General features: G+C 41.7%; 1 protein-coding gene and 1 non-coding gene across 2 annotated transcripts in view; one reads left to right on the top strand and one right to left on the bottom strand.

Annotated features, from left to right (window-relative positions):
* The window catches only part of FAM189A1 (family with sequence similarity 189 member A1), a 245153-nt gene that overhangs the window by 13269 nt on the left and 207099 nt on the right, over window positions 1-24785 (top strand). The window lies entirely within an intron of this gene.
* LOC122707299 lies at window positions 22920-23026 on the bottom strand. Its single transcript, XR_006344811.1, has one exon. It is a non-coding gene; the product is annotated as a U6 spliceosomal RNA (small nuclear RNA).

The raw sequence follows: 24785 nt of genomic DNA, 5'->3' as shown, positions 1-24785 counted from the left end.
TTAGTTCCCAACCAGGGATTGAACCTAGGCCTCATTCAGTGGAAACTCAGAGTCTTAACCACTGGACCGCAAGGGAAGTCTGCAGATGGTGATATTGAAGTATGTTTTTAGACCCCTCTAACCTAGAATGTGAAAGCACTCAGAGAATGGTCCCTGTTTAACATATTAATGAGCAGCTTAGCCACAAAGAGTCCTGCTTATCAGAATCTTGTGATTTTTTTAAAAAGAAACTACATCTTTTTTTCCCCCAACTATACCCCAGAGTTTTTCACAACTGTTTACAAAGGGACACTGCCTTTGTAGACACTAACGTTTGACCCTGTCTCAGAAAAAGGCGAAGAAACTTGGCATCTGCTTTCCACCTGCTAGTTCATCAGATTTAGCACTAGTGCTCTCGAGTCCTCTCTTCACGCCTCCCATTGCCATTCTGTGCCAAGGCAGAGTGTGAGGCTTGGAGCTGACCCTTTTCAAGATGAGGAAATATTAACACCTAAGAGGTGTGAGTGGATTAGCTGAGCTGGAATCTGTCATAACTAGTGGCACATGACTTCTCGACATTGACTTCTCCTTGAAAACAGAGAGTGTGTAAATATACATACATATATGTGTATATATAATACCCTTCATTTTATTTTTGCTATATAAAGAATAACAAAAACCAAAAGAAAATGAAACAAAAAGCCAGAAAAGCCCTGGAGCAAGGCGCCTGTCTGGTGACCTAAAGAGTTATACCTGTTGGGACTTCCCTGGTGGTCCAGTGGTTAACACTCTGCCCTTCCACTGCAGGGGGCATGGGTTTAATCCCTGATTAGGGCACTAAGATCCCACTCGCTTCATGGCACAGCCAAGATAAATAAATAAAATAAAAATTAAAAAATAGAGTTACACCTGTAGCTCTTACCTGTGGCTCAGATGGTGTGCCTCTCAAGTGAGCAGAATGGAGTCAGAGTTTAAGAGAAAGAGCCTGATGTTGCATATTGTGGTGGAAGCAGCACAGTTCATCTCTCTGTTTTTTGATGGTGGTGGTGATTTTGGTGATGATGACAAAAGTGCTGTCAACTTAATTTCATGGAAATTAAAATTGTTTTAACAGCATGGAAGGGTGCAAATTGAAATGCTAAACTGATCCCTCAGCTCCTGCCTTCCCCATCCCTCACAATTAAATGTTTTCAATCTTTCTGTTGTTATTTCTTTGATGGCAAGTACAGTACGCCATGGTCTTCCCTGGTGGCTCAGCTGGTTAAAAAGTCTGCCTGCCAATACAAGAGATGCAGGAGACATGGGTTTGATCCCTGAATCAGGAAGATCACCTGGAGGAGGAAATGACAACCCACTCCAGTATTCTTGCCTGGGAAATTCTGTGGACAGCAGATCCTGGTGAGCTACAGTTCATGGGGCTCAAAGAGCTGTACATGACTGTTGACTTAAAAAATAGTCACAACCTAAGAATTGAGAGCTATGTTTTATTTGGTGGAAATTTTTAGGTCTTAAGCCTGGGAGTCAGCATCTCAAGTAACCCTAAAAGAACTGTTTCAAGGAGGCGAGGGGAGGAGCCAGGTTATATAGAAGTTTTGCAACAAAGGGCAGGTAGTCTGAACATCAAAACATGATTGTTAATTAAGGATAACCAGATATCCCAAGTTAAGGAATTTAGCACTTTTCTACATATGGCAAGATGCAAGAGTCTGGGCTCACTGAAATCATTCCTTTCGTATGCATCTCAGCTACCTGGGGCCAACATCCTGCGATTTTCCTCAGGGCTTACTGTGGGGAGTGGCTGCAGCCTCATGGGTGCCAGATCACAGGTGTTATTCTCCTTCCTGAGTGCTCTGGAGGGCTAGAGTCAGTGTTGAATGTGACATCCTTGTTTATTGACATGGCAGGAAATACTCCTGAGCGACAAAGCACACAGTATGCCAGGTGTCACTGGTAAGAGGTCTGATCCAGTGTGACTCATCTTTTGTTGGAGACCTAGCCTGTTTTACATCTCTGAAAATCTCTAGGGTCTTGTCTTCTTTTTTAGTATACAATCACCATAATTAAGATTGTGATGCTGTCTTCTATCTTTCCTGCTAATTTTTCTTAATGTTCATCTTATTTTCTGTTTGCATTGTTTTCCATTTCTGCCTGAGGGTGCTAATTAAGTCAAGAAGGGTTCTTCTTACTTTTGAATCCTCTGTTTGCTCTCAGGCTTTTCTGTTTATTCTTCCAAGTCTGCCTCTTTTGTGGCTTTGATTTTCCTTAATGGTCTGGTGGTTCTTGGTGTCCTTGGGGGTTTATCATTGAAGACTAGGACTAGATTCATAGTGGTTCTTGACATGTTTTCCTTGACTCTCCTGTCCTCCCATCAAGCAAGGGCCTGACCCCTCTGTCTGGGTGTGGGCAAAGCTGAGGGCAGGCAGCTTGGGTATTGGGTATTGGGCTGGGCTTCTCCTCTCATGCGCTTGAAGTGTGTGCTCTGGGTTGTGAATTCTCGCTTTGGAAGTGGACGAGGCAGAAAGCTCGTTTCTTTGGTGCATACAGCACTGTTTTGGTTTCTGCCTGAGAGCAGAAACCAGTACTGTAATTCTGGGGAGAGGGCATGTGCCTGGGGTCCTGAGGTCCATCTGTAGTTCTGCAGACAGACTGCAGTCACCTGCATTGCATCTCTTTTCTTGCTTTTGCCCTTGGAACCTGTCTGGGGGCTCATCTCCAAAGACTTCTCCCATGTGGATCCTTAGCCAGTCACTGATCTCAGCTTTTTTTCTGTATCTTTCCATGGTCTTCTCTTTCCTCTCTGGCACCCAGATTAGCTGAGAACTTCAGGGGAGCTGCTCACATGGTCTGAAACTGGATGGCAAAGTCGCTACCCATAAGTCCCGGGCTAGCTCATTGCATTACACACCCCTCTTTTTTTTTTGAACTCTTGAGTTTTCTTATTTATTTCTTTGGCTGCGTCAGGCCTTAGTTGTAGCACACTGGATCTTTCATTGTGGTGCATAGGCTCTTCAGCTGTGGCTCGCAGGCTTAGTTGCTGGAAGGCATCTGGAATCTCCCCAGACCAGGGATCAAACCCATGCCCCCTGCATTGGAAGGTCGATTCTTAACCACTGGACCACCAGGGAAGTTCCTCTACTCTTTATTCTTGGTGGTGTGATATTTCACGGTATTTCATGAAGGGACTTACACAGTCAGTGTGTCCCTTCTTTGATGCTGGCAACCCTCTTTGATTATTTCCTCCTGGAGGCCTGCTCTGACCACCCTCATTCCACTGTCTTATCCTGATTTTTATTTTCCTTCAGAGCACTCTGAGCTACCTGAAATTAAATCTGTTTGTTTGGCTGTCTCACCAGAATCAAAACCCCTGGCCTGTGTGAACCTGTATGTGCTCAATATCCATTTGTTCAGTGAATTAATGGATGCACTTTTGATTCTTTATGTGTTGAAATTTGATGGTGCTCCTTCCCCCAGGTTCTTTTTGTGTCTTTTTCTTTCTTGTTCTTTTTGTCATTCTTTCTCCTTCTAACAGAATTCACTTGCAGTCCCACTTACTGTTTCTACATAGCAGATTATACCCACAGGTAGTAGCTGGAAAGAGGTATTTTATGTTCTCACTGGAGAAGTTGGAGGGACTCTGTGGGGTGGGTCTCCACATCTCGACCGCATCAGATGCTGGCCGGGGCTACAGTTGTCCTAAGGCTCAGCTGGCCGGATGTCCCAAACTGCCTCCCTCACTGCCGGAGTTACTACTGGCTGGCAGCTGGGAGCTTAGCCATGTGCCTCCTGGTGGCCCCTCTGGTCTGTGGTCTCAGTATGGTTGGATTCCTCCAGAGCAGGCATCCCAGGAGCACTGGTGGAGGCTGATGGCCTTTTCCAGCCTCATCTCAGAGGTCACAGAGTGTTGTTGCCTCTGCAGTCAGAGGCCTGCCCACCTCCAGGGGCGGGGACAGAACCAAAGAGTCAGACATGACCGAGCAACTAAGCACATGTATGTGCAGTGAAGCAGAGGTCTCGTGTGGCCTCACAGCAAACACAGATGTATCTGATCATGTCTTGATGGTTCCAGATTCTTAACCACTGGCCCACCAGGGAAGTTCCTCATTTTTTTTTTTAAAAATTGCATTTTCCTTCTTTTTTTAAATTTATTGTCTGAGTTTATATTGGGGTTTTCAGGGTGTGTGTTGTGTTGTGTTAGTTGCTAAGTCATGCCCGACTCTTTGCGACCCCATGAACTGCAGTCCACCTGGCTCCTCTGTCCATGAGATTTTCCAGGCAAGGATACTGGAGTGGGTTGCCATTTCATTCTCCATTCCAGGGTGACTCAGTGGTAAATGAATCTGCCTGCCAATACAGGAGACACAGGAAATGCTGGTGGGAACCTTGGGTCAGAAAGATCCCCTGGAGGAGGACATGGCAACCCCCTCCAGTATTCTTGCCTAGAGGATCCTGTGGACAGAGGAGCTTGGAGGGCCATAGTCAATGGGGTTGCAGTCGGACATAACTGAGCGACTAAGCACACATGCGTGTAAATTTATGATATTTCCCCTGGTAAATTGGGTGGTTTAAAGTCTTGTTTTAGTTTTTCCACTGGCTACTCATCTAAATATGTATTTATTATATATAACCTCCTTCATGGCTTAGCAGTTCTTAAATTACATCTGTTGTTTGCATGAAAATGAAAAAATGATCACCTTTTCTGTTTCCTGAGGTTTGTTCCTTATATTCTTATTTTTAGTTAGTTTTTTTTTTTTTGGTTGTTGTTACAATCTAACTTTAAATACCAAGTTGAAAACTGTTTCTAGGTTTCTTGGTGCTTGCCTTCTAAGACAGACAAGAAGATGAAGGCACTTAGACACCTTTGCCCTCCTCCTTCATCCTGTCCAGTTGAGAAAGTGATTCTCATTTCAATGTCATGTTTACTTTTATTTATTTATTTATTTTGCAGTGTCATGTTTAAACATTTCCTTCCCATTACATTGGAAAGAGCATCTTGTGTACTCTCTGGAGCATTTTTCCTTTTCCTTAGGTGACGTGTTGCGAGGTGTTGGGGCATGTTCTCCTCTTTCTCTGGAGGTTGCATCAGCTGTTCTCCTCTGCTGTTCTCTGAAGTTGATAGCTGTTCTGAGATTTCAGAATTTTGTTAATTTGCTTGTTTGCTTTCTGCTTCCAAGGAGGGCACGTGGAACAGTGGGAACTTGCTGTGTAGCCTGGTGGCTTGGTTCCAGCTATGCTGTGTTGTTAAATTTGGGGGGAAAGATATTTGGTATTGGTTTTCACTGTGCCATTTTCTTAATTTTTATTTTTAAAGTAAGGAAGGGGACATCCATCATGGTCTGGTGGTTAAGAATCCGCCTTCCAAGCAAGGGACACAGGTTTGCTCTTTGGTCGAGGAACTAAGATCCCACATGCCACTGGGCAACTGAGCCCACTCTCTGCAATGAGAAGCCCGTGAGCCACAACTAGAAAAAGTGTGTGCTGCACCAAAGCGCCTGTGCAGGCAATTAATTAATATTATCACATATTAAAGTATGGAGGCATTTGACAGTTCAGTAGATATTGCTAGAAGTACACTAGCCCTGTCACTGTTCTTTTTTTAACCCATATACATTTATTGAAAATGTGAACAAAGAACTTTTTTGCATCAAAAGAAAATGTTTTTGCAATTATGAATGAGACATTTTGTTTATAAAAGGATGAATAAAAGATGTTTGGTAAAGCAAAGAAATGCAGGTTCCCCAGACACGCCTCCAGGAACATTTTGGCACAAGCCCATTCTTTCTTTCCATCATTGTCTTTTTGATAGAAAAGCAGCATTTATACTTTTCAGTTTGTCATGTGGGTAGATAGATGGGAAGTGGTGGTGCGTAGCAAGGGTCTGAGTAGAGGCTCCCTTTACTTTGAACATAGCTCGGAGACAGATTTGCTGAGCATCTGGGTAATTGAGTTGTTCTTCAGTCGCTTGGTTGTGTCGGACTCACAGACTGCAGCACACCAGGCTACCCTATCCCTCACTGTCTCCCAAAGTTTGCTCAAACTCGTATCCATTGGTCTTTTCCAATAAGTTGACTCTTTGCATGAAGTGGCCAGAGTATCACAGCTTCAGCTTCAGCATCAGTCCTTCCAATGAATATTCAGGGTTTATTTCCTTTGAGATTGACTGGTTTGATTTCCTTGCTGTTCAAGGAAGTCTCAAAAGTTTTTTCCAGCTCCACAGTTTGAAAGCATCAATTCTTTGGTGCTCAACCTTTATGGTCCCACTGTCACATCCATACTTGACTACTGGAAAGATCCATGGGTGGAACAGCAGTCAGAGTTCTTAGTTGCAAAAACCAGAGTCTGTTGTAGCCAGTTTCACAAAACTCTATGTAACCTGGACCAGTGCCATTTAACCTGGACCAGTGAATATGGCACTGGGCTGTGACAAGTGAAGATAGCTCTGTGACTACCGCCTAGAAGACACCCTGCTTGCTGAGGGTCGAGTGTCAGCAGCCCTGCTAGCCACGGCTGCCTCCGCATGGTAGGCACTATGCCGATAAGAAAGCTGTGTCTGGAGCCGAGGCCCAGCTGCAAGGGGCTGGATGAGGCCTTGCTTCTACCTTGGGTACATTCTTCAGATGGAGGAGGGATGATTAAGCAGTGGTAGGAGGCCCCAAACTGGAGGAAGCACCTCCTGCAGTAGCGTTCTCTGCCAGGGGGAGGATTGCATTGGAGACATGTGTAACCACGAGGGAGGTGGCCTGCCTGGATGGCCAGGGTGTCAGGAAGGGTTGAGGACATGTGGTTGCTTCTGTGACTTCTCATGTTTATTAGCTCTGTGCCTGTGGGCAGGTCACTTACTCTGTATGACCCAAATTTCCTCATCTGTGAAAAAGAGCTCAGAAAGTGTGATGTTTGAGCTCCCTTCTAGAATGTATGAGACAGTACATGTTTGCTGCATGAATGAAAGAAAGAATGAATGAGTCTGTTCTTGGTCTGGCCTTGGAGAAAGATAAATGAGCCAAAGAACATCATGATTGGCATGTTAACTTTTGGTGATGAATGTTGTTTTAAATTAGAGTGTGCTTACATTCTAGTGAGTTTTTTAATTACTATTATTTTTATTGAAGTATAATTGATTTGAGCTTCCCTGGTGGCTCAGATAGGGGGAAAAAATCTGCCTGTAATGAGGGAGACCTAGGTTTGAACCCTGGTCAGGAACATCCCATGGAGAAGAGAATGGTAACCCACTCCAGTATTCTTGCTTGGAGAATCCCATGGACAGAGGAGCCTGGCAGGCTGCAGTCTATGGGATCACTGAAGTGAGTGAACTGAAGCAGGGGTCCAGATCCCACACCGGGCAATTGTCTGAGTCAGGGGAGAAACATTTAAGGCTGAGCAGGAAACAGCTGATCTGTAGCAGCCTAAATGGAATGAGAATCAGACAGTCCTTGCCGCAGCCATACACACCCTGGACAGGGACGCAGGTCCCCTGGAAGGTGCAGCGGATGGGAGCTGGAGTTTAGGGGTTGTGGAGCAATCCTAGGGTGAGGGCTGCTGTTGACTGTGGAGAGACAGATCAAGGGGATGTGAGGGAGGAGATTGTGGTGGGAAATGCCTGTGGAGGAAAGCCTGGCAACCATGGAAGCAAGGCGATACTGCTGAGTCACACGTAGGGTGTGGAGCCATCACCATAGCCTCTCTCCCCCAACATAAACAGCATTGGCAGCTGAACAGTAGAGTGGCTGGCCCATCAAATGCCTGACATACTGAACTACAGAGTAGGACCCCACCCAGGGTGCCCTTTAAGTGCCTGACGTGCTGATCTACAGAGTAGGACCCCAGGCAGGAGCAGGGGTGCCCTCAGTGTGCCTGATGCGCTGAACAACAGAGAAGGACCCTAGCCATGGAAGTCCTCTAAGTGCCTGAATGGGCGGAGCTACAGAGAAAGACTGGCCAAAGAGGCCTTCTGATTGCCAGCTACAAGAGGCTCGAAAAAAGACTGATAGGGCCAAAACTTTTGTGCTGGAGGCAGTTCACATCCCTGCACACTTGACGCCGCCAGGGTCCCCTCAAGCCAAGCAGCTGCACCACCTTCACGCTCAACTCTCACTGGGGCAGAGCTGCCACAGGCAAAAAGAAGTCTTGCGCCTATGTGCACAGGGTTGCTTCGGTAGTGTCCGACTCGTTGCAACCCTGTGAACTGTGGCCTGCCAGGCTTCTCTGTCAGGGAGGGGGATTCTCCAGGCAAAAATACTGGAGCATATGGGCCAACACTGGTTGCCATACCCTTCTAGAGCACTGTATTTCCTCCTGCCCTAGCCGCCAACTCCCCTGAGTACCTGGTGCTGCCAGAACCCCTGAGACTCAAGCAGCTGCACCATCTCCACACCTGGCCCTCACAGGGGCAAACCCAAGTCCTCCAGGAGTAAACCCCAGTGGGCAACCCATATCCAGAGGTGAAAATAAAATCACAATTGAAACCCAGGAGCAGTGTGACTAAGGAAGAATACCTAAAACTTTCCCACCAGCTATACAGCTGCAGACTAAATACACACGATCAACTAGTCAGACTCTGTGTCTGTGGAATATATAAAAGGTCATTGAGAGCTCAGCCAAAAGAAAACTCAGTAGTTCTGATAGCTGTGAATATTGGATGCAAGAACACAAAGGAGTAGGATCAGATTAGAATCTGAGCTGCCCTCACAGCAGGTCCAGAGATCAGCACAATGTTAGAGGGCATCCTAGGGAGGTGAAGTGGACTGTGACTGCCAGCGAAGGAAAACGACTCTGACACTAGTGACTCAAGAAAAACATTTATTATTTTTCTGTTTTGATGTGTTCTGTATTCTTTTGGATTTTTTTCCTTTTTTTTTCCTCTCCCCACCTCCCCCCCCCCCCCCCCGCCATTGTAGTGTTGCCATTGTCAATTTTACTGGCAGTATGAAATCTAAGCTTTTGAGCTTTTTTTTTTCTCATCAATTTTTTTTTCACATTTTTTATTGTTATAAACCTCTGCCTCTATTTTGGGCTTTTGCAGTTCTGGGAAGTTTTTTTTTTTTTTTCTCTTTTTTTAATTTTAATTTTTTAAACCTATTATTATTTTTCTACATTTATTCCTTTGTTTGCTTTTCCTTCTGTTCTTTTCCTCTTGCAGTTAATCTTTAATATATATAACTCTTCTTTATCTACTACTATTTAACTTTGCATATCTAATCTTTCTTTTCTTTTTTTCCTTTAGTCTTAACATATTTGTTAGTTTTATTTTCATTGCTTTATACCCCAATTGGCACCTTGCTTTAGTTTTGTTTTCCAATTTATTCTTTAGTTAGTTTTGTTCTGGTAGACATAATTTTTGGTTCCTTTTGTTCACCAGGTAAAAAAATCTATTATACTTTATTTTTGTTGGACTGTTTTGATTTTGTTTATGGGTGTATGTGTGTATATTCAGTCACACTTTTTATTGTTGTTATAAACCTCTGCCTCTACATTGGGCCTCTGCAGTTCAGTGGAGTTTTCCTTTTTTTCCTTTTCTCTTTCTTCTTCTGTTTTTTTCTTTTCTCTGTTTTATAATTTTAATTTTTAATTTTCTTTTTAACTTTGTACAGGTAAAATTTTATTAATATAACTGAATCAGAAATTGTGTGCTTTATGGGAAATCCTTGGTAAATTGTCAGTATCATCACTGTCCACAATATAGTTTAACCTTCAGGGATAACACTGATCAAAACTCTAGGATATAGCTGTGTCAGATGGTCCTGTTTTATCAGCGTCCTGGTGCTGCTTGAGGCTTCCCTGGTGGCTCAGATGGCTAATTTTTAATTTTCTTAAACCTATTGTTTTTTTTCTACATTTATTCCTTGTTTGCCTTTCCTACTGCTCTTTTCCCCTTGCAGTTAATCTTCAATGTATATAAATCTTCTTAACCTACCTCTATTTAGCTTTGCATAGCTATTCACCTTTATTTTCTTTCTTTCCTTTCCTCTCAACATATTTGTTAGCTTTGTTTTCATTGCTTTATTCCCCAGGTGTCATCTTGCCTTAGTTTTGTTTTCCAGTTTGTGCTTCAGTTAGTTTTGTTCTGGTAGATATAATTTTAAGTTTCCTTTGTTTGCCAGGTCAAGCTATTGTACTTTATTTCTGTTAGACTGTTTCGATTTTGCTTATGCGTGTATGTATATATGTGTATATTCAGTCACACTTTTTACTGTTGTTATAAACCTCTGCATCTATGTTGGGCTTTTGCAGCTCTGTGGAGTTTTCCTTTTTCTCTCCTCTTTCGTTCTTCTTCCATTTTTTTAAAAATCTTTTCTCTTTTTTACAATTTTAACTTTTAATTTTTTAAACCTATTATATTTTTCTATATTTATTCCTTTATTTGCCTTTCCTACTGTTCTTTTCCCCTTGCATTTAATCTTTAATATATATAAATCTTCTTCATCTACCTCTATTTAACTTTGCATATCTATTTCTTTCTTTCTTTTCTTTCTTCCTTTTCTTCTCAACATATTTGTTAGCTTTGTTTTCATTGCTTTATTCTCCACTTGGCGCCTTGCTTGTTTTTGTTTTCCAGTTTGTGCTTTAGTTAGTTTTGTTCTTAACTGGTAAATATAATTTTTTATTTCCTTTGTTTACCGGGTCAATCTATTGTACCTTATTTTTGTTGGACTGTTTTGACTTTGCTCATGGGTGTATATGTATATGTGTGTATTCCATTATTTTAATTATTTGCCTGATTTTGTAACTGCCTTTTGTCTGGGGTTCATCTTTGGTTTCTCATTTCCGGATGTTTCTTTTAATCTCACTTAATGCCATAACAAACCACTTGTGGAATGTTCGTTCCTGACCAGAGATCAAGCCCTGAGCCTTTGCAGTGGGAGCACTGACTCCAAGACCCTAGACTACCAGAGAACTAACCCTAGGGGTATCAAATAGTGAGAACTCACACAAAGGAAACCACTGTAATACAAGACCTGGCATCACCCAACCACTAATAGCCCCCTATGCAGGATGCCTTATCTAAACAACAAACAAAACAAAAATACAAATCCAATCATCAGCAGACAGGATCACCACCTCAGTCAGACTTGCCCATCAGAGGAAAAACAAACAAACAAACAAACAAAAACTCAGCACAAATCTCACCCTATAAGAAGCTTACACAAACCACTGGACCAAACTTAGAGGGCAGAAATGAAAGGGAAGAAAGGATTCAGCCTTGAAGCTTGGGAAAAGGAGACCTCAAACACAATAAGTTAGAAAAAAATAATGAAAAGTCAGAGAACTACTACACAAATGAAGGGACAAATTAGAAACACAGACGTCCAAATAAATGAAGAAGAATAAATAAATAAATAAAAGAATTCAGAATAATGATAGTAAAGATGATCAAAAACCTTGAAAGCAAAATGGAAAAAATGCAAGAATCAATTAACAAAGACCTAGAAGAATTAAAGAATAAACATGCAGAGACAAACAACACAATTACTGAAATTAAAAATACTCTAGAAAGAATCAATAGCAGAATATCTGAAGCAGAAAAATGAATCAGTGAGCTGGATGATAAAATGGTGGAAATAACTTCTGAAGAGCAGAATAAAGTAAAAAGAATGAAAAGAACTGAGGATACTTTCAGAGATCCCTGGGACAATATCAAACACACCAGCATTTGAATAATAGGGATCCGGAAGAAGAAGAGACAAAGAAAGGGTATGAGAAAAGTCTTGAAGAGATTATAGTTGAAAATTTCCCCATAATGGAAAGGGAAATAGTCAGTTAAGTCCAAGAGGCAGAAAGATTCCCATACAGGATAAACCCAAGGAGAAACACGCCAAGACACATACTAATCAAACTAACAAAGACTAAACACAAAGAAAGAATGTTAGAAGCAGCAAGGGAGAAGGAACAAGTAACATACAAGGGAAACCCCATACACTTAACAGCTGATCTTTCAGCAAAAACTCTGCAGGCCAGAAAGGAATGGCAGGATATATTTAAAGTACTGAGAGGGAAAAATCTATAACCAAGATTACTGTACCCAGCAAGGATCTCATTCAAAATGATGGAGAAATAAAAAGCTTTTCAGACAAGCAGAAGTTAAGAGAATTCAGTACAACCAAACCAGCTTTACAACAAATGTTAAATGGACTTATATAGTCAAAAAATACAAGAGAAGAAAAATGATCTTCAAAATCAACCCCAAACAATTCAGAAAATGGCAATAGGAACATATATATCAATAACTACTTTAAATGTAAATGGATTAAATGCTCCAAGCAAAAGGCATAGACTGGCTGAATGGATACAAAAACAAGACCCGTATGTATGCTGTCTACAAGAAACCCACTTTAGACCTCAGACACATGTAGACTGAAAGTGAGAGGATGGAAAAATATATTCCATGCAAATGGGAAGCAAAAGAAAGCTGGAGTAGCAATCCTCACATCAGACAAAATAGGCCTTAAAATAAAGAGGATTACAAGAGATAAGGAAGGACACTACATAATGATCAAGGGATAAGTCCAAGAAGAAGTCATAACAATTGTAAATATCTATGCACCTAAATATAGGAGCACCCCAATACATAAGACAAACACTAACGGACATGAAAGGAGAAATTGATAGTAACACAATAATAGTAGGAGACTTTAACACCCCACTTACACCAATGGACAGATGATCAAAACAGAAAATTAATAAGGAAACACAAGTCTTAAATGATACATTAGATGAGATGGATCTCACTGATATCCTCAGGACATTCCATCCAAATGCAGAAGAATACACCTTCTTCTCAAGTGCACATGGAACATTCTCCATGAGAGACCACATCTTGGTTCACAAATCAAACCTCAGTAAATTTAAGAAAACTGAAATCATATCAAGCATCTTCTCCGACCACAATGCTATGAGACTAGATATCAATTGCAAGAAAAAAACTGTAAGAAACACAAACACATGGAGATTAAACAAAATGCTTCTAAATAACCAACAGGTTACTGAAGAAGTTAAAAGGGAAATAAAAAAATTTCTAGAAACAAATGACAATGAAAAACAACTCAAAACCTATGGGATGCAGCAAAAGCAGTTCTATGAGGGAAGTTTATAGCAATACAATCCTACTTCAAGAAACAAGAAAAATATTGAATAGACAACCTAACTTTACACCTAAGAGAACTGGAAAAAGAAGAACAAAAAACCCCCAAAATTTGTAGAAGGAAAGAAATCATAAAGATCTGAGCAGAAATAAATGAAAACGAAAGGAAAGAAACAATAGAAAAGATTAGTAAAACTAAAAGCTGTTCTTTGAGAAGATAAAATTGAAAAACTTTTAGCCAGACTCATCAAGAAGAAAAGAGAGAAGAATCAAATCAACAAAATTAGAAATGAAAAAGGAGAGTTTACAACAGACAATGCAGAAATACAAAGGATTATAAGAGACTATTATGAACAACTATATGACAATAAAATGGTTAACCTGGAAGAAATGGACAGGTTCTTAGAAAAGTTCAATCTTCCAATACTGAACCAGGAAGAAATAGAAATTATGAACAACCCAATTACAAGCACTGAAATTGAAGCTGTGAAAAATCTCCCCCAAAACAAAAGCCCAGGCCCAGATGGCTTCACTGGAGCATTCTATCAAACATTCAGAGAAGAGCTAATGCCTGTCCTTCTAAAACTCTTTCAAAACATTGCAGAGGAAGGGACACTTCCAAACTCATTCTACGAGGCCATCATCACCCTAATAACAAAACCAGACAAAGACAATACAAAAAAGAAAACTACAGGCCAATATCATTGATGAACATAGATGCAAAAATCCTCAAAAAATTTTAGCAAACAGAATTCAGCAACACATCAAAAAGCTCATGCACAATGATTAAGTTGGGTTTATTCCAGGAATGCAAGGATTCTTCAATATGCACAAATCAATCAATGTGATATACCATATTAACAAATTGAAAGATAAAAACCATATGATAATCTCAATAGATGCGGGAAAAGCCTTTGCCAAAATTCAGCACCATTCATGATTAAAACTCTTCAAAAAATGGGCATAGAAGGAACCTACCTCAACATAGTAAAGGGCATATATGATAAGCCTACAGAAAACATTATTCTCAATGGTGAGAAGCTGAAGCATTCCCCCTAAGATCAGGAACAAGACAAAGGTGTCCACCTTCACCACTATTACTCAACATAGTTCTGGAAGTCCTAGCTACAGCATTCAGAGAAGAAAAAGAAATAAAAGGAATCCATATTGGAAAAGAAGAAGTAAAGCACTCACTGTTTGCAGATGACATGATACTGTACATAGAAAACCCTAAAGATAGTATCATAAAATTACTGGAGCTAATCAGTGAATTTAGCAAAGTTGCAGGATACAAAATCAATACACAGAAATCACTTGCATTTCTATATACTAACAATGAAAAATCAGAAAGAGAAATTAAGGAATCAATCCCATTCACCATTGCAACAAAAAGAATTAAATATCTAAGAAAAAAACTTACCTAAGGAGACAAAAGAACTGTACACAGAAAATTATAAAACACTGATGAAAGAAATCAAAGATGACATGAACAGATGGAGAGATAGTCCATGTTCCTGGGTAGGAAAAATCAATATTGTGAAAATGACTATACTACCAAACACAATCTACAGATTCAGTGCAATCCCTATCAAATTTCTAATGGCATTTTTCACAGAATTAGAATTAAAAATTTCACAATTTATATGGAAACACAAAAGACCCCAAGTAGCCAAAGAAATCTTGAGAAAGAAGAATAGAGCTGAGGAATCAACCTTGCTGACTTCAGATTATACTACAAAGCTACATTCATCAAGACAGTATGGTACTGGCACAAAAACAAATATAGATCAATGGAACAAGATAGAAAGCCCAGAAATAAACCCATGTACCTATGGGTATCTTATTTTTGACAAAGGAGGCAAGAATATACAATGCGGCAAAGACAGCCTCTTCAATAAATGGTGCTGGGAAAACTGGACAGCTACATGTGAAAGAATGAAATTAGAACACTTCCTAAAACCAAACACAAAGATAAACTCAAAATGGATTAAATACCTAAATGTAAGACCAGAAACTATAAAACTCTTAGAGGAAAACATAGGCAGAATACTTGATGACGTAAATCAAAGCAAGATCCTCTATGACCCACCTCCTAGAGTAATGGAAATAAAAACAAAAGTAAACAAGTGGGACCTGATTAAACTTAAAAGGTTTTGCACAGCAAAGGAAACTATAAGCAAGGTGAAAAGACAACCCTTGGAATGGGAGAAAATAATAGCAAATGAAACAACTGACAGAGGATTAATTTCCAAAATATACAAGCAGTTCATACAACTCAATACCAGGAAAACAAACAACCCAATCAAAAAGTGGGACAAAGACCTAAACAGACATTTCTCCAAAAAAGACATACAAATGAAAAGATGCTCAATATCACTCATTATTAGAGAAATGCAAATCAAAACTACAGTGAGATATCACCTCACATCGGTCAGAGTGGCCATCATCAAAAAGTCTACAAACAGTAAATGCTGGAGAGGGTTTGGAGAAAAGGGAACACTCTTGCACTGTTGGTGGAATGTAAATTGATACAGCCACTATGGAAGATGATATGGAGAGTCCTTAAAAAATTAGGAATAAAACCACCATATGACCCAGCAGTCCCACTCCTACTCATATACCCTGAGGAAACCAGGGTTGAAAAAGACATATGTATCCCATTGTTCACTGCAGCACTATTTACAATAGCTAGAACATGGAAGCAACCTAGATGCCCATTGACAGATGAATGGATAAAGAAGTTGTGGTAGATATACACAATGGAATGTTACTCACCCATCAAAAGGAATGCATTTGAGTCAGTTCTGATGAGATGTAGGAACCTAGAACCTAATATACAGACTGAAGTGAGTCAGAAAGAGATAAATGTCATATTCTAATGTACATGTACAGAATCTGGAAAAATGGTTCTGAAGAATTTATTTACAGGGCAGCAGTGGAGAAATAGACATAGAGAATAGACTTATGGGCATGGGGAGAGGGGAGGAAAGGGTGAGATGTATGGAAAGAGCAATATGGAAACTTACATTACCATATGTAAAATAGATAGCCAGCGGGAATTTGCTGTATGGCTCAGGAAACTCAAACAGGGGTTCTGTATCAACCTTGAGAGATGCGATGGGGAGGGAGATGGGAGGGAGGTTCAAAAAGGAGGGGATATATGTATACCTATGGCTGATTCATGCTGAGGTTTGACAGAAAACAACAAAATTCTGTAAAGCAATTATCCTTCAATAAAAAAATAAAAGAAAACTTCAATGCACATGTATTATTAATGGTCATCTTAGTATTTAGAGCATTAGTATTTTTATTTGCTTGGGTAACTGTCAGACTTCCGAATATCATGTAAGATGACATCCAGATAAAATAATGGGAAAGATTCTTTCTAAGTGAGCTAAATTATTGATGAGACTTGCTTTTGTAGTAGATGAGTGAGTATCATGAAGTAAGTGCCCAAAGGAAGTTTTCAGCCTCTCTCTCATCTTTGGCTCGGACTTTTTCATTGACTGTCAACTTTGTTTTGATTATGTGTTGACTTTCCTTCATTTTTTTCCCTGGTCAACATTAGGAGGAAGTGAAGGATAATTATTTCTGATTTGTTTTGTCTTCCTCAGATGAGTATTATAAAAGTTGTCCTATCTCTAAAGCATCTTGTGCTTTTTATATGAACTTTACTATGTATATGCAGGGGTTTCCCTGGTGGCTCAGTGGTAAAGAACCCACCTGCCAATGCAGGAGACCTGGATTCAATACCTGGGTCAGGAAGATCCCCTGGAGAAGGAAATGGCAACCCACTCCAGTATTCTTGACTGGGAAACCCCATGGACAGAGGAATCTAGTGGGCTACAGTCCATGGGGTCACAAAGAGTGAGACAGGACTTAGCAACTGAATAACAGTAAAGTGAAGTAGAATTATAGGTACTGTCAGTGTTTTCCTAGATTCATCACATTTTTCTTCTTGGGTGAGCATGGTCAGTGATACCAGTCTTAAACATGTTAAACAATGTTTTAGGATCTGCTTAGGATCAATATTAGAAGCTGTTTTCACTTGTTAGTTATTTAATAGTAGTACTGGAGGTTGAACTTACAGTGCCCATATTTGAGTGATTTTTTAGAAATCTGTATTGTACCTTCATCAGGAGACTTTACATCACATTAATAATAAAAAGTGAGGGACTTCCTAAGGCTTGATTCCTGGTCAGGGAACTAAGATACCAAATGGTGCCTGATGTCAGCAATAAAAAAGGTCAATAAAAGCCAAATTTATTTTAAAAAATAAATATATAAAAAGTGAGGGACAGGGTGGCCTTCAGTAACTAACTGTCCTTCATTGTGGCAAAAGTGATTTGTAAGTTACCATAGTGTAAAACCAGTGCTTTTGAATTGTGGTCCTGGAGAAGACTCTTGAGAGTCCCTTGGACAGTGGGGGGATCAATCTAGTCAATCCTCAAGGAAATCAACCCCCAAATATTCATTGGAAGGACTGATGCTGAATTTGACCCTCCAATCCTTTGGCCACCTGATGCCAAGAGCTGACTCATTGGAAAAGACCCTGATGCTAGGAAAGATTGAAGGCAGAAGAGAAGGGGGCAGCAGAGGATGAGATGGTTAGGTAGCATCACTGACTCGGTGGACATGAATTGGAGCAAACTCCAGGAGACAGTGAAGGACAGGGAAGCCTGGTGTGCTGTAGTCCATGGGGTTGCAGTCAGACACGCCTTAGCGATTCAAGAACAACAACAACAAAACCAGTGACATATCTTCTATTATAAAGACCATTGGCTATTAAGTGGCATCTTTTTGGAAAAACAAAACACTGTTATAAATGTAGCTTTCATGAAATATCTATCCAATGGTAGCTGCATTTATCCCCACACTTCATACTGTTTTCTTCTTCAGTAACACAAAGCTTGAGTCTTACACTCTCTTCTCATTCATAGTATAATTTTTTTTGTTATTTATTTTGGCCTTTGGTGGTTGTGTCGGCAGGAGACTTTATCAGGATACTTTTTAGATTCCACGCTCTATTTTTTGACCTCTTGTGCCGTTTTAGGATTGACAGTGTAATTTCAAGGCATATTGAAAATTGCTGGATGCCTGCATTCCCTCTTTGGTTAATCTCTGAATTTCACTTCTTCTGTGACTGCATTACGTGTCTGTGGAAATTGAACAGCTGCTTTGGTTAAGTCAGCTGGAACTTTGGATGGAGAAATGTCCCAGTGCATCAGTCAGTTTCATCAGCCTGCCCTAACTTCAGACATTTTATGATCTACCCAAAAGATGTGGCGGTTGTTGCTTATTTCAATTGAGCAGCTTAACTGTATCAAAGGCAACCTTCTGTTCACTCAATAATAGTTAGTTTTAGTTATATATCATAGTGAAGTATTTTTGGAGAAATCTGAAGGGCCAGTTAGGTATTCAACTTTAAGCTTGTGTTCAACTATATGGTGCCACTGACATAGAACCGTGTCACTGGGAACCAGTACACTTCCTGCCTGGTGACGTTTATGCATGCACAGCCAGCCGCAATGCTTTCTTAGTCTACACATCTGCTTGGCAGGTAGCAGAGTTATTTAATGTTGATTGAATGAGGCACTTTAACATGAGGACTGACTAAAACGTCAATGTTAGACCCAAGGAAATTCAGGCCTGTATTCAGAGTTGTGCCCCTCCTGCCCCAAGGCAGACCTCACTCCAGCCAGGGTCTCTGCTGCTTGCCTGTCGAGTTAGGAGCAATTATGTGCAGTCTTCTTCTGCTGACCAGTAGCCAGTCCTGCCTAGCAAAAACTGATTTTTTTGATTTGAAAAAAATTTTTTTTAATTTATATTGTAATAAAATACACTTAACATGTGGCAAAGCTGAATCTCCAATACTTTGGCCACCTGATGCTAAGAGCTGACTCATTAAAGACCCTGATGCTGGGAAAGATTGAAGGCAGAAGGGGGTGACAGAGGATGAGATGGTTGGATGGCATCACCAATTCAATGGACATGAATTTGAGCAGACGCCAGGAGATAGCCGAGGACAGGGAAGCCTGGTGTGTTGCAGTCCATGGGGCTGCAAAGAGTCAGACACAACTTGGCAACAAAACAACAACAACACAGCATGTAATGTAAAATTTACCATCTTAATCTTTAAGTGTACAGTTCAGTAGTGTTAATTACATTTGCATTGTTGTAAACCAACATACTTTGGCCACCTGATGCGAAGAGCTGACTCATTTGAAAAGACCCTGATGCTGGGAAAGATTGAGGGCAGGAGGAGAAGGGGACAACAGAGGATGAGATGGTTGGATGGCATCACCGACTCAATGGACATGAGTTTGGGTAGGCTCTGGGAGTTGGTGTTGGACAGGGAGGCCTGGCGTGCTGTGGTTCATGGGGTCACAAAGAGTAGGACACGACTGAGCGACTGAACTGAATCGAACTGAAACCAACCTCCAGAACCATTTTCATCTTGCAGAACTCTAGAGCTCCATATCTATTAAACAACTCCTTAATTCCCCATCCTCCAGCCCCTGGCAGACACCATTCCACTTTCTCCCTCTAGGAATTTGAATTTAAACTAACCATGAATTATTTTGTTCTCTGTGCCAGTTGATACTGGATGTGCCAATATCCTCACTCTAATATCTGTTTATCTGGCTTGGGGAATGTTTTCATTCTTTGTTCTGCAGAGAACAAGAATTTTTCTTGTTATAAAAAAGAATTACTGTATTTTATAAAATTAAAGGGCCATGGATCAGTTGTTCAAATTTAAGTGTATAGAATGAAATTATTCCAAATAAAAATATTTTAATAAAATAAATATATAATATGAAAATATTTAAAGTTATGTTTAAATATCCATTCATTCATTCAGGAAATGTGGCAAGGTGCTCTACTGCCAGAAGCCTGGTTTTGCTTTTGTGCATGTGTGGTGGTTCTGATGGTGTGGCCCCTACAGTGACTCCCCCTCCTCTCATTTCCTGCCCTTCCTGGAGAAACTGCTCCTTCTGCTCCTTCCCTGGCCTGTGAGGCCCCCTGGACCTCATCGGTCTCTGCAGACTGATGGGTTGAGTTAATGACAGCTCTGTGTGCCCATCGCATGGCCTCTCCTGTCCACACGGCCGCTGCCCCCATTACAGGACACTTGTGCCTGGATCCCTGTCTAGAATACCTTCCCCCCTCATTTTCTAGGACTTCTCTCCAGCCGGACTCTGGTTCTCCTAACTCCTGCTCATGCTTCAGGCCCCACCCTTTGGTCACTTTCAGAGGGGGCTCTCCCTGACCCTTTACCCCTTCTCATCCTCCCTTCTCCCACATCCAGACCCGCTCTCCTGGCTTCACCTTCTGTTCATCTCTTGTACCATCTGATGTTCAATTTTAACAGGCATTTGTCTGTCTGTCTCACTGGAGCAGAGGTTCCTGAGACAGAGTCCTAGGCAGGTAACTCCACCTTATCCCCTGGACCATACATGTCCCAAGGCAGGTGGGGTTTGTGGAACAGGCCTGTGAACAGAGGAAATGAACCTCAGTCCCCACAGACACAGCTCTGCATCGCTGTGGGTGCCCCCTGCCCGCTGCCATGGGTCCAGTGGGTCCCTGTCAGGGGGTCAGTCCTTGTCAGCAGGTGCTGCCTTTTCTGGTCAGCCCAGGTCTCTGAGTGCCTGGAGGTTTGTGATCATCAGGCCAAGAGCCAGACGGATCGAAAGCAGCTCTGATTCTGTCCTGGAGATGCCAGCTGGATTTCTGTCTGGGCTTTGGGTTTTTAAGAACCTTTTCCTCATGTCCTCAGACAGGTTCTATTTCCAGCCCAGCAGTGTCTAGAATATTCCCGCATAACTTTTCAAAGCTGTGGGCCTCACGTGCTGTCTACTTTTCATTTATTTCAGAGAGAGCCTCTTTGTACTTGTGTTTAGAGAAAATGCCTACAAATTGCAGTAGTATCATCTACATGGATCTGCGCAAACTCCAGGAGATGGTGAAGGACAGGCAAGCCTGGTGTGCTGCAGTCCATGGGGTTGCAAAGAGTTGGACACAGCTGAGCCACTGAACAACATCATCTACATGGAACCCCAGGTGGCTTTAGCACTCTTTGGATCGTGCTGTTTAGGGAGATCACTTGTGCAATTTGTAGTGTTACATCTTGCCTTATGTTGCTGTTTAGTCACTTAATTGTGTCCATCTCTTTCTGACCCCATGGACTATAGCCCACCAGGCTCCTCTGTCCATGAGATTTCCTAGGCAAGAGTACTAGAGTGGGCTGCTATTTCTTCCTCCAGGGGATCTTCCCAACCCAGGGATCAAACCCGAGTCTTTTATGTCTCCTGCATTGGCACACAGGATCTTTACCACTGTGTCACCTGGGAAGCCCCCTACAGATTATTGGTGCCTTTTCTTGTGCTGAGAACTGCCCTTATTTTTCTCATTTTGTCTGGAACAGTGACAACTTTGTTTCTAGCTAGAGTGTAGTAACCACAGCTCAGACCCCACTACTTTTAAGCTTCCCCTCTGTGACGCCCCATGCTCACCCCATTGTTTGTAGGGTCGCCTCTGATGGACTGAGATAACCAGAGGTTTAACTCATCTCCTCCCTAAAAATAAATCAGCTCTCAGCCCTTAAAAGAACTTTGGATTTCTCCTTATGATCTCAGCACTTCATTGCTGAAAGGGATTAGGTATTTTTCAAACTGAGAAGCCTAATCCGGGTCATTTATAGACGTTTGAGAAGTATTCTTTATCCTGTACTTCCGTACTGTTGCTAAAGCAACCCTTTCTTCATGGTGAAATAAACCCCTGACATATTTTTCAGAACAAGAATGGATATAAATAAAAGAGCTAAGTACAAAACCATCATCGTAATATCCTGGCGGCTCAGTGTTCCGTTTACGGGTTTGGAGAGTCAAGAGCCACATTTATAGAACTTATTTTTTGCCTCACCCAGCAGCTTGTGGGATCCTGGTCCCCCCCATCAGGGATGGAACCAGTGGCCTCTGCAGTGGAAGCAGAGTCCTAACTACTGGACCAGCAGGGAATTTGAGCCACATTTATCAAGTCTAACCTGATGTTGCCACAGAACCCTTTTAAATTATGGGCCCGTCCATTGTCTCAAAGACCCACATGAGAAAGTCAGTTCTCAATATTCAGAATTGTGAGAGGAGGATTAGGTCAGAGCTGGGTTGGTTCAGACAGCCCATGTGTTCCTTGTTGGAAAAGAGAGAGAGTGATGGTCCCTCTGTTTCCACCCAGGACCTCCTGTGCTGGTGTGGTTTTGGGTTGAATGTAAGTTCAGTTCAGTCACTCAGTTGTGTCTGACTCTTTGCGAGCCCATGGACTGCAGCTCGCCAGGCTTTCCTGTCTATCACCAACTCCCAGAGCTTGTTCAAACTCATGTCCATCGAGTCAGTGATGCCATCCAATCATCTTATCCTCTGTCTCCCCCTTCTCCTCCTGCCTTTAGTCTTTCCCAGCATCAGGGTCTTTTCCAATGAGTCAGTTCTTTGTATCAGGTAGCCAAAGTATTGACGTTTCAGCTTCAGCATCAGTCCTTCCAATGAATATTCAGGACTGTTTCCTTTAGGATTGACAGGTTTGATCTCCTTGCAGTCCAAGGGACTCTCAAGAGTCTTCTCTAACACTACAGTTCAAAAGCATCAATTCTGTGGCACTCAGCTTTCTTTTTAGTCCAACTCTCACATCCATACATGACTACTGGAAAAACCATAGCTTTGACTAGATGGACCTTTGTTGGCAAGGTAATGTCTCTGTCCTCCCTCCCTCTGTCCCCCCCACTCCCTCCCTCCCCTTTCTTTCTCTCTTTTTTTGGGGGGGGTTGTTTATTGCAAACTGTTATAATTAAAGTGGTATTTTACAAGTGTTTAAGACAAAAAATATGGAACGCTTCACGAATTTGCGTGTCATCCTTGCTCAGGGGCCATGCTAATCTTCTCTATATCGTTTCAATTTTACTGTATGTGCTGCCGAAGCGAGCACTCTCTGTTTTTTAATATGCTGTCTAGGTTGGTCATAGCTTTCCTTCCAAGGAGCAAGCGTCTTTTAATTTCATGACTGCAGTCACCATCTGCAGTGATTTTGGAGTCCCCCAAATTAAAGTCTGTCACTGTTTCCATTGTTTCCCCTTCTATTTGCCATGAAGTGATGGGGCTGGATGCCATGATCTTCGTTTTTTGAATGTTGAGTTTTAAGCCAACTTTTTCACTCGCTTCTATCGCTTTCATCAAGAGGCTCTTAGCTGTTCTTCACTTTCTGCCTTAAGGGTGGTGTCATCTGCGTATCTAAGTTTATTGCTATTTCTCCTGGCAATCTTGATTCCAGCTTGTGCTTCATCCAGCCCAGCATTTCGCATGATGTACTCTGCATATACGTTAAATAATCAGGGTGACAATATACGCCTTGACGTACTTCTTTACCAATTTGAAACCAGTATATTGTCCCATGTCTGGTTTTAACTGTTGCTTCTTGACCTGCATACAGATTTCTCAGGAGGCTGGTAAGGTCGTCTGGTATTCCCATCTCTTGAAGAATTTCCCGCTGTTTGTTGTGATCTACACAGTCAAAGGCTTTGGCGTAGTTAATAAAGCAGAAGTAGATGTTTTTCTGGAACTCTGTTGCTTTTTTGATGATTCAACAAATGTTGGCAATTTGATCTCTGTTTCCTCTGCCTTTTCGAAATCCAGCTTGAACATCTGGAAGTTCTCAGTTCACGTATTGTTGAAGCCTGGCTTGGAGAATTTTGAGCATTACTTTGCTAGTGTGTGAGATGAGTGTAATTATGTGGTAGTTTGAACATTCTTTGGCATTGCCTTTCTTTGGAATTGGAATGAAAAGTGACCTTTTCCAGTCCTGTGGCCCCTGCTGAGCTTTCCAATTTTGATGGCATATTGAGTGTAGCACTTGCACAGCATCATCTTTTAGGATTTGAACTAGCTCAACTGGAATTCCATTACTTCCACTAGCTTTGAACGTAAGAAGTCATCCTTTTTATGGGTCACATAGAGTCCAATATGGGGCTTCCCAGGTGGCTCAGGGGTAAAGAACCCACTGCAGGAACCACTGTAGATAAGGGTTAAATCCCTGGGGCGGGGCGGGGGGAAGATCCCCTGGAGGAGGAAATGGCAACCCGCTCCAGTTTTCTTGTTTGGGAAATCCCATGGACAGAGGAGCCTGGTAGGCTACAGTCTATGGGGTTGCAGAGAGTCAGGCACAGCTGAGAGTCCAATATGGGCAGCAGTGTGCAGTTCAGCCTGACACATACTCTCTAGAACTCGAGTCCTTGGGCCCTGGCAGAGCACAACTGAAGCAGCTTATCAGTGAAACAGACCCAAATGTAGACCTGTTCTCTTTGCTGGTACCCACCGTGTCTGCTCCCAGCTCGTTCCTGAAGCTGGAGTGGAGTTTCCCTTCTCTTTCCCCTCAAGGAGAGCCTTGAGTCTTGGTCTGCTGGAGTGGGAGGTTCCCTTGCTCTCAGGGAGGAATGCCAGACTCTTTTTTTTTTAACCTGGGGTGTCTGACTGGCTATTGGAGGAGGGAGAATTCCATAGTGAGGATGGTCAGTGTCTGAAGACAGAACCCTTGCCCTGATCAGTGCCTTAGGGATGGACCATATAGGTCTGGACTATGAGAAGCTGAATAATGGCCATGGTGGACCTTTCTCCACATTTTTCTGGACTTCATAACCTCACCGACCCTGAGATTCTTTTTATTATTATTATTATTTTGACAGTGCCAGGCA

The sequence above is a fragment of the Cervus elaphus genome, chromosome 13 (assembly GCF_910594005.1).
Source record: "Cervus elaphus chromosome 13, mCerEla1.1, whole genome shotgun sequence".
Taxonomy (NCBI): domain Eukaryota; kingdom Metazoa; phylum Chordata; class Mammalia; order Artiodactyla; family Cervidae; genus Cervus; species Cervus elaphus.
The sequence above is the reverse complement of the archived record's forward strand: the minus strand, read 5'-3'. Positions and strand labels throughout refer to the sequence as shown.